The sequence below is a fragment of the Salvelinus fontinalis genome, chromosome 13 (genome assembly GCF_029448725.1).
Source record: "Salvelinus fontinalis isolate EN_2023a chromosome 13, ASM2944872v1, whole genome shotgun sequence".
Lineage (NCBI taxonomy): Eukaryota > Metazoa > Chordata > Actinopteri > Salmoniformes > Salmonidae > Salvelinus > Salvelinus fontinalis.
The window spans coordinates 49,044,010-49,052,393 of NC_074677.1; positions in this window are offsets into that span (position 1 = coordinate 49,044,010).

Here is an 8,384-nt window from a genome sequence, read left to right on the forward strand (position 1 = left end):
GGGGAACCCCCACGTAGCTCAGGATTCAAATACAGGGATTGGTTAGTAGCACATTCAAGTAGCACATTCAAAAAATAACTTTTTATACAATTTTGCATTATGAGCCATTTTGTTGATGTTGTTGGGTGTTGCATTCATGAACATCGTATTAGTGGTTTTAAACTCCAGGGGTCTGACTTAGCTAACACCAAATATGAAGAAAAAGATGTACATGTGTCTCCTGTTAGTACTTTCTTTTTTTCATATTTGGTGTTATATAAGTCAGGCCCCTAGAGTTTAAAACCGCTAATATGACGTAGTTTTAAACCACATCAAGAGATGCAAATCAAGAGAGGTCTAAGCTTTGTGTGTGTCAACTCAACAAAAATATTTGTGCAGGAGCGATAGTTACAACAGATGAGCTGTTTAGTGAAAATCACCTCGACCAACCGTTTGTCAGTTTTTAGCACCGTTTGCATTCAGCCCATTGCAAAGCAAATGCCCCCTTTCCATTGTACCCTAAACCTGGTGCTTGAAATTAGCTCCAGAGTTCCTAGTGTTTGTCCATTGTGTTGGCCTAGGCCAAAACAGCATCCTTCACCTCTAAAACAGGGTTTATCCAGAGAGGAAGAGGAAAAGGGAGGCTAATTTGCTACGTAAGGATTATTTGATCAAATATACGTTTTGTACTGTTTAGGTTGTTAGGAATGTACTGATGTAAGAGGACGCCGTGGCAATCCGGCATCTTCCAGAAAAACAATTTCATATCAGAGTCGTGCCTGTTGTTCACGTGCGTATCTGCTCTCTCGTTGGCTAGAAGGTTCCCCTCTGATCCCACCACCCCTTCGCCTCCTTTGTGGACATGTATAACCCATTGTTACAGTTGTCAGTCCAGTATTTTGTCAGTATATATGTAACCCTAACCCTAACCTTAGCAAGCAGTTGCTTATCAACAGACAGTTTGATAGTATGACCATCTGTATCTAGTATTTGTGTATTTTATTAGGATCTCCAATGAGCAGCTGCATTGCTCTTCCTGTCAGGGGTCCAAACAGGAAATAGAACACAAATAAAATACATAATGCATACTATACATAACACTACATAATAAAATACATAATACAATGCAAAATGCAATACAAAATACATAAAAATGTCTGTGTCTCTTCACAGTCCCCAAGGTGTTATTTTTTATCTGGTGTTATTGCTAGCTTGAGTTACCCAGGGTGGCAAAGTTTCATGTAGTCATGGCTCTATTTAATACTGTGAGTTTCCCAGACTCTTTTCTGGACCTGGGGACTGTGAAGAGACCTCTGGCTGCATGTCTTGTGTGGTACCGATGAGCGTCCAAACTATGTGCCAAATGCTTGAACAGACAGTTTGGTACCTTTAACCCATCAGCACCTCGCACAAAGACCAACAGTGATGCAGTCAATCTCACCTCCACTTTGAGCCAGGAGAGATTGACTTGCATACCACTGACATTTGCCCTCTGTGTACATCTAAATGCAAATTGTGCAGCTCTGTTCTGGACCAACTGCAATTTTCTTGTGTCTTTCTTTGCAGCACAAGACCACACAACTGGGCAGTAGTCCAGGTGCGACAAAACTAGGGCCTGTAGGACCTTTTTGGCTTAGTTAGATCAAGAAAACAGAGCAACGCCTTATCATGGACAGACCTCTTCCCATGTGTTTTGACCATGACAGCTTGCTATCTAGGGTTACACCCTACAGTTTAATCTCCTCAACTTGCTCAATCGCCACATTATTCAGTAATAGATCTAGATGAGGTTTAGGGTTGAGTAAGTGATTTGTCGCCAAAAATTATGCTTTTTTTTTGTTGAGATACTTAGCACCAACCTATTGCTAGTTACCCATTCTAAAACTGACTGGAGCTCTATGTTAAGGGTGTCAGTTAATTATTTTACCATAATAGCTGATGTGTATACGGTTGAGTCGTCAGCATGCATAGACACACAGGCTTAATTCAAGGTCAGTGGAAGGTCATTAGTAAAAACAGAAAACAATAATGTCCCAAGCCGGCTGCCCTGCGGTACAACACACTCATCCGATTTTGCATTAGAGCGGCTTCCATTAAAAAAAACCTCTGTGTTCTATTTGATAGGTAACTCTGAATCCATGATAAGGCAGAGGATGTAAATCCAAAATACCTACAGTTGAAGTCGGAAGTTTACATACACCTTAGCCAAATACATTTAAACTCAGTTTTTCACAATTCCTGAAATTTAATGGGCTCCTGAGTGGCGCAGTGGTCTGAGAAACTGCATATCAGTGCATAGAGGCATCACTGCAGTACCTGGTTCAAATCCAGGCTGCATCACATCCGGCCGTGATTGGGTGTCCCATAGGGTGGTGCACAATTGGCCGGGGTAGGATGTTTTATTTTAAGAATGTGAAATGTCAGAATAATAGTAGAGAGAATGATTTATTTCAGCTTTTATTTCTTTCATCACAATCCCAGTGGGTCAGAAGTTTACATACACTCAATTAGTATTTGGTAGCGTTGCCTTTAAATTGTTTAACTTGGGACAAACGTTTCAGGTAGCTTTCCACAATCTTCCCACAATAAGATGGGTGAATTTTGGCCCATTCCACCTGACAGAGCTGGTGTAACTGAGTCAGGTTTGTAGGCCTCCTTGTTCGCACATGCTTTTTCAGTTCTGCCCACATATTTTCTATAGGATTCAGGTCAGGGCTTTGTGATGGCCACTCCAATATGTTAACTTTGTTGTCCTTAAGCCATTCTGCCACAACTTTGGAAGTATGATTGGGGTCATTGTCCATTTGGAAGACACATTTGCGACCAATCTTTAACTTCCTGACTGATGTCTTGAGATGTTGCTTCAATATATCCACATAATTTTCCTCCCTCATGATGCCATCTATTTTGTGAAGTGCACCAGTCCCTCCTGCAGCAAAGCACCCCCACAACATGATGCCATGTCATTTCCGGTCACAACTTGTAGACTTGTTTACGTGCTGCTGTGTGTTTTGTTGCTAACCTACCCTGCTACCTGCCAACTTTACGGTTTTTACTTTTTAATTACCGTTTATATTTTTAGTTTTTCCCTCGCTCGACTTTTTTCATTCAACTTTTTCACTCCGGACACTTAATCTGGACGTGGTTCGTCAGGACCTCCACCAGCCGAAGCTAAGTAGTAATATTAACATGATGCTTTCTAATTGCAGTCGCTGTACTCATAACATACAGGAGTACGATCACCTTACGGCGAGGATAGCTGTGCTGCAAGCCCAGCTTCAGACTCAATCGTTAGGCAAGGGTAATTTAAGTGTAAGAAAGGATGAAACAGAATCTGTGCCACCAGAAAGTACAGATAGTAGTATAAATCCCCTCGCACAGTCCCCGCAGCCGGACAAATTTCTCATGGCTTCTGGAAGGAAATGCTGTAGGAATGCTCAACCGGTATCGCTCATTCAGCCGACAGAAACGTTCAACCGGTTCTCCCCATTAAGCAGCGAGTCGGAGTCAGAGGCCGAACCTTCTCTGGTCTCTACTCCTCCCGGTACGGGGTCTGAGACGCCAAATCCTCACACCATTAGCTCGGACAAATTGAAAACCCTAGTCATTGGCGACTCCATTACCCGCAGTATTAGACTTAAAACGAATCATCTAGCGATCATACACTGTTTACCAGAGGGCAGGGCTAACGACATTAAGGCTAATCTGAAGATGGTGCTGGCTAAAGCTAAAATTGGCAAGTGTCGAGAGTATAGGGATATTGTATCCACGTCGGCACCAATGATGTTAGGATGAAACAGTCAGAGGTCACCAAGCGCAACATAGCTTCAGCGTGTAAATCAGCTAGAAAGATGTGTCGGCATCGAGTAATTGTCTCTGGCCCCCTCCCAGTTAGGGGGAGTGATGAGCTCTACAGCAGAGTCAAAATAGCCCTCCCTGGAAGCCTGTGTTTCAGACATAAGGAAGTGGATGGCTGCAAATGTTCTACTTTTAAACTCGGACAAAACAGAGATGCTTGTTCTAGGTCCCAGGAAACAAAGAGATCTTCTGTTGAATCTGACAATTAATCTTGATGGTTGTACAGTCGTCTCAAATAAAACTGTGAGGGACCTCGGCGTTACTCTTGACCCTGATCTCTCTTTTGACGAACATATCAAGACTGTTTCAAGGACAGCTTTTTTCCATCTACGTAACATTGCAAAAATCAAACTCTTTCTGTCTAAAATGATGCAGAAAAATGTATCCATGCTTTTGTCACTTCTAGGTTAGCCTGATGAGGATAGAGGGCGCTATTTACACTATGGGGGAAAACGTGCCCAATTTAAACGGCCTCGTACTCTATTCTTGCTCGTACAATATGCATATTATTATTACTATTGGATAGAAAACACTCTCTAGTTTCAAAAACCGTTTGAATTTTGTCTGTGAGTAAAACAGAACTCATTTGGCAGCACACTTTCTGACCAGGAAGTGTAAAGTCTGAAAATTATGCTCTGTTCAAGGGCCATCCTATAAATGGGAATGATACGTATGAGTATACATGCACGTCATACACCTTCCCCTAGATGTCAAGATGAAGTGAGAGAAAAAATGAAGTGTTTATCTTGGTCTGAGGTGGAATATATCATCTTGGCACGACGAGTCATCAATTTCCTGTTTTCTGGAGAGCGCGCAGATGGACCTGGAATTGCCTTCTGAAAAGCCGTCGTTATGGGCGACTGCTATCTCCGGCATTGATTTTATTTGATACATGTCACAATATCATCGTAAAGTATGTTTTTTCAATATAGTTTTATTAGATTATTGACATTTTTTCGGGACGTTAGGCGTGTTGCGTTGTGTGCCTTTGTTCAGAAAGGAGAGCTTCGAGCCACTTAGCCAGTGTGCTTGCTAATTCAAGAGGGGAAAACGATGTTCTAAATCCGAACAACGACTGTTCTGGACAAAGGACCCCTTGTCCAACATTCTGATGGAAGATCACCAAAAGTAAGAAACATTTTATGATGCTATTTCATATATCTGTCGAACTGTGTACTAGTAGTTTTGCGCCCAGGTTTTGGGCACTCAGTCAACATAACGTAAGCCTTATGTGGTAATGAAGTTATTTTTAGAATTCTAACACGGTGATTGCATTAAGACCTAGTGGATCTATCATTACCTATACAACATGTATTTTTTGTAATGTTTATGAATAGCTATTTGGTCAGAATAGGCGAGAGTCTAATAGAAATATCCGCACATTCTGGGAAAAAGATGCTACGTTAGCATAATGGATAACCACTGATTTCAGCTCTAAATTTGCACATTTTCGAACAAAACATAAGTGTATGTATAACCTGATGTTATAGGACTGTCATCTGAGGAAGGTTTATGAAGGTTAGTGAAAATTAATATCTTTTGCTGGTTTATTCGCTAACGCTATTGTAGTAAGCTAATATAATGCTATATTGTGTTTTCGCTGTAAAACACTTAAAAAATCTGAAATATTGGCTGGATTCACAAGATGCTTGTCTTTCATTTGCTGTACACGATGCATTTTTCAGAAATGTTTTATGATGAGTATTTAGGTATTCCACGTTGGTCTCTATAATTACTCTGGCTGCTTCGGTGCTATTTTTGACGGTAGCTGTGATGGTAGCTGCAATGTAAAACTGATTTATACCTCAAATATGCAGATTTTTCGAACAAAACATAGATTTATTGTGTAACATGTTATAAGACTGTCATCTGATGAAGTTGTTTCTTGGTTAGTTTGGTTGGTTCTTGGTTAGTTAGGTTGGCTTTGTGCATGCTACCTGTGCTGTGAAAAATGTCTGTCCTTCTTTGTATTTGGTGGTGAGCTAACATAAATATACGTGCTGTTTTCGCTGTAAAACATTTTAAAAATCGGACATGTTGACTGGATTCACAAGATGTGTATCTTTCATTTGCTGTATTGGACTTGTTAATGTGTGAAAGTTAAATATTTCTAAAAAATATTTTTTGAATTTCGCGCTCTGCCTTTTCAGTGGAATGTGGGAGGAGTTCCGCTAGCGGAACGCTGGGGCTAGACAGGTTAAACTGCTGCAATGCTCTACTTTTTCCGGATATCCGGATTAAGCACTAAATAAACTTCAGTTAGTGCTAAACACGGCTGCTAGAATCTTGACTAGAACCAAAATATGTGATCATACTACTCCACTGCTAGCCTCTCTACACTGGCTTCCTGTTAAGGTAAGGGCTGATAAGGTAAGGGCTTTTTTCTATAGAGCTCCATTTTTATGGAATGGTCTGCCTACCCATATGAGAGACGCAGACTCGGTCTCAACCTTTAAGTCTTTATTGAAGACTCATCGCTTCAGTAGGTCCTATGATTGAGTGTAGTCTGGCCCAGGAGTGTGAAGGTGAACGGAAAGGCACGGGAGCAACGAACCGCCCTTGCTGTCTCTGCCTGGCCGGTTCCCCTCTCTCCACTGGGATTCTCTGCCTCTAACCCTATTACAGGGGCTGAGTCACTGGCTTACTGGTGCTCTTCCATGCCATCCCTAGGAGGGGTGCGTCACTTGAGTGGGTTGAGTCACTGACGTGATCTTCCTGTCCGGGTTGGCGACCCCCCTTGGGTTGTGCCGTGGCGGAGATCTTTGTGGGCTATACTCAGCCTTGTCTCAGGATGGTAAGTGGGTGGTTGAAGATATCCCTCTAGTGGTGTGGGGACTGTGCTTTAGTAAAGTGGGTGGGGTTATATCCTGCCTGTTTGGCCCTGTCTGGGGGTATCGACGGACGGGGCTACAGTGTCTCCCGACCCCTGTCTTAGCCTTCAGTATTTATGCTGCAGTAGTTTATGTGTCGGGGGGCTATGGTCAGTCTGTTATATCTGGAGTATTTCTCCTGTCTTATCCGGTGTCCTGTGTGAATTGAAGTATGCTCTCTCTCTCTTTCTCTCTCTCTTTCTCTCTTTTTCTCTCTTTCTTTCTCTCTCTCTTTCTTTCTCTCTCTCAGAGGACCTGAGCCCCAGGACCATGCCTCAGGACTACCTGGCCTGATCACTTCTTGCTGTCCCCATTCCACCTGGCCGTGCTGCTGCTCCAGTTTCAAATGTTCTGCCTTCAGCTATGGAACCGTGACCTGTTCACCAGATGTGCTACCTGTCCCAGACCTGTTGTTTTCAACTCTCTACTGCAGGAGCAGTAGAGATACTCTGAATGATCGGCTATGATAAGACAACTGACTCCCAAGGTGCTGACCTGTTGCACCCTCGACAACCACTGTGATTATTATTATTTGACCCTGCTGGTCATCTATGAACATTTGAACATCTTGGTCATGTTCTGTTATAATCTCCACCCGGCAAAACCAGAAGAGGTGTCACGTCCTGACCATAGTTCTTATGTGTTTTGCTTGTTTTAGTTTTGGTCAGGACGTGAGCTGGGTGGGCATTCTATGTTGTGTGTCTAGTTTGTCTGTTTCTGTGTTCGGCCTAATATGGTTCTCAATCAGAGGCAGCTGTCAATCGTTGTCCCTGATTGAGAATCATATATAGGCGGCTTGTTTTGTGTTGGGATTTTGTGGGTGGTTGTTTCCTGTCTCTGTGTTTTGTCTGCACCAGAAAGGACTGTATCGGTAAGCCACGTTTGTTATTTTGTAGTTTTGTACGTGTTCACGTTTTCGTCTGTCATTAAATATGTTGAACACGGAATGCGCTGCGTCTTGGTCCGATCCCTGCTGCACTCTCTCTTCTCGTGAAAAGAGGGAAGGCTGCCGTTACAAGAGGACTGGCCACCCCTCATAGCCTAGTTCCTCTCTGGGTTTCTTCCTAGCTTCTGTTCTTCCTAGGGAGTTTTTCCTAGCCACTGTGCTTCTACACCTGCATTGCTTGCTGTTTGGGGTTTTAGGCTGGGTTTCTGTACAGCACTGTGACATCAGCTGATGTAAGAAGGGCTTTATAAAAACATTTTATTGATTGAAATACATTTTATTGAGGCTGCCACCCCCATGCTTCACGGTTGGGATGAGGTTCTCCGGCTTGCAAGCCTCCCCCTTTTTCCTCCAAACATAATGATGGTCATTATGGCCAAACAGTTCTATTTTTGTTTCATCAGACCAGAAGACATTTCTCCAAAAAGTACGATCTTTGTCCCCATGTGCAGTTGCAAACCATAGTCTGGCTTTTTTATGGCAGTTTTGGAGCAGTGGCTTCTTCCTTGCTGAGCGGCCTTTCAGGTTATGTCGATATAGGACTTGATTTACTGTGGATATAGATACTTTTGTACCTGTTTTCTCCAGCATCTTCACAGGGTCCTTTGCTGTTGTTCTGGGATTGATTTGCACTTTTCGCACCAAAGTACGTTCATCTCTAGGAGACAGAACACGTCTCCTTCCTGAGCGGTATGATGGCTGCGTGGTCCCATGGTGTTTATACTTGAATA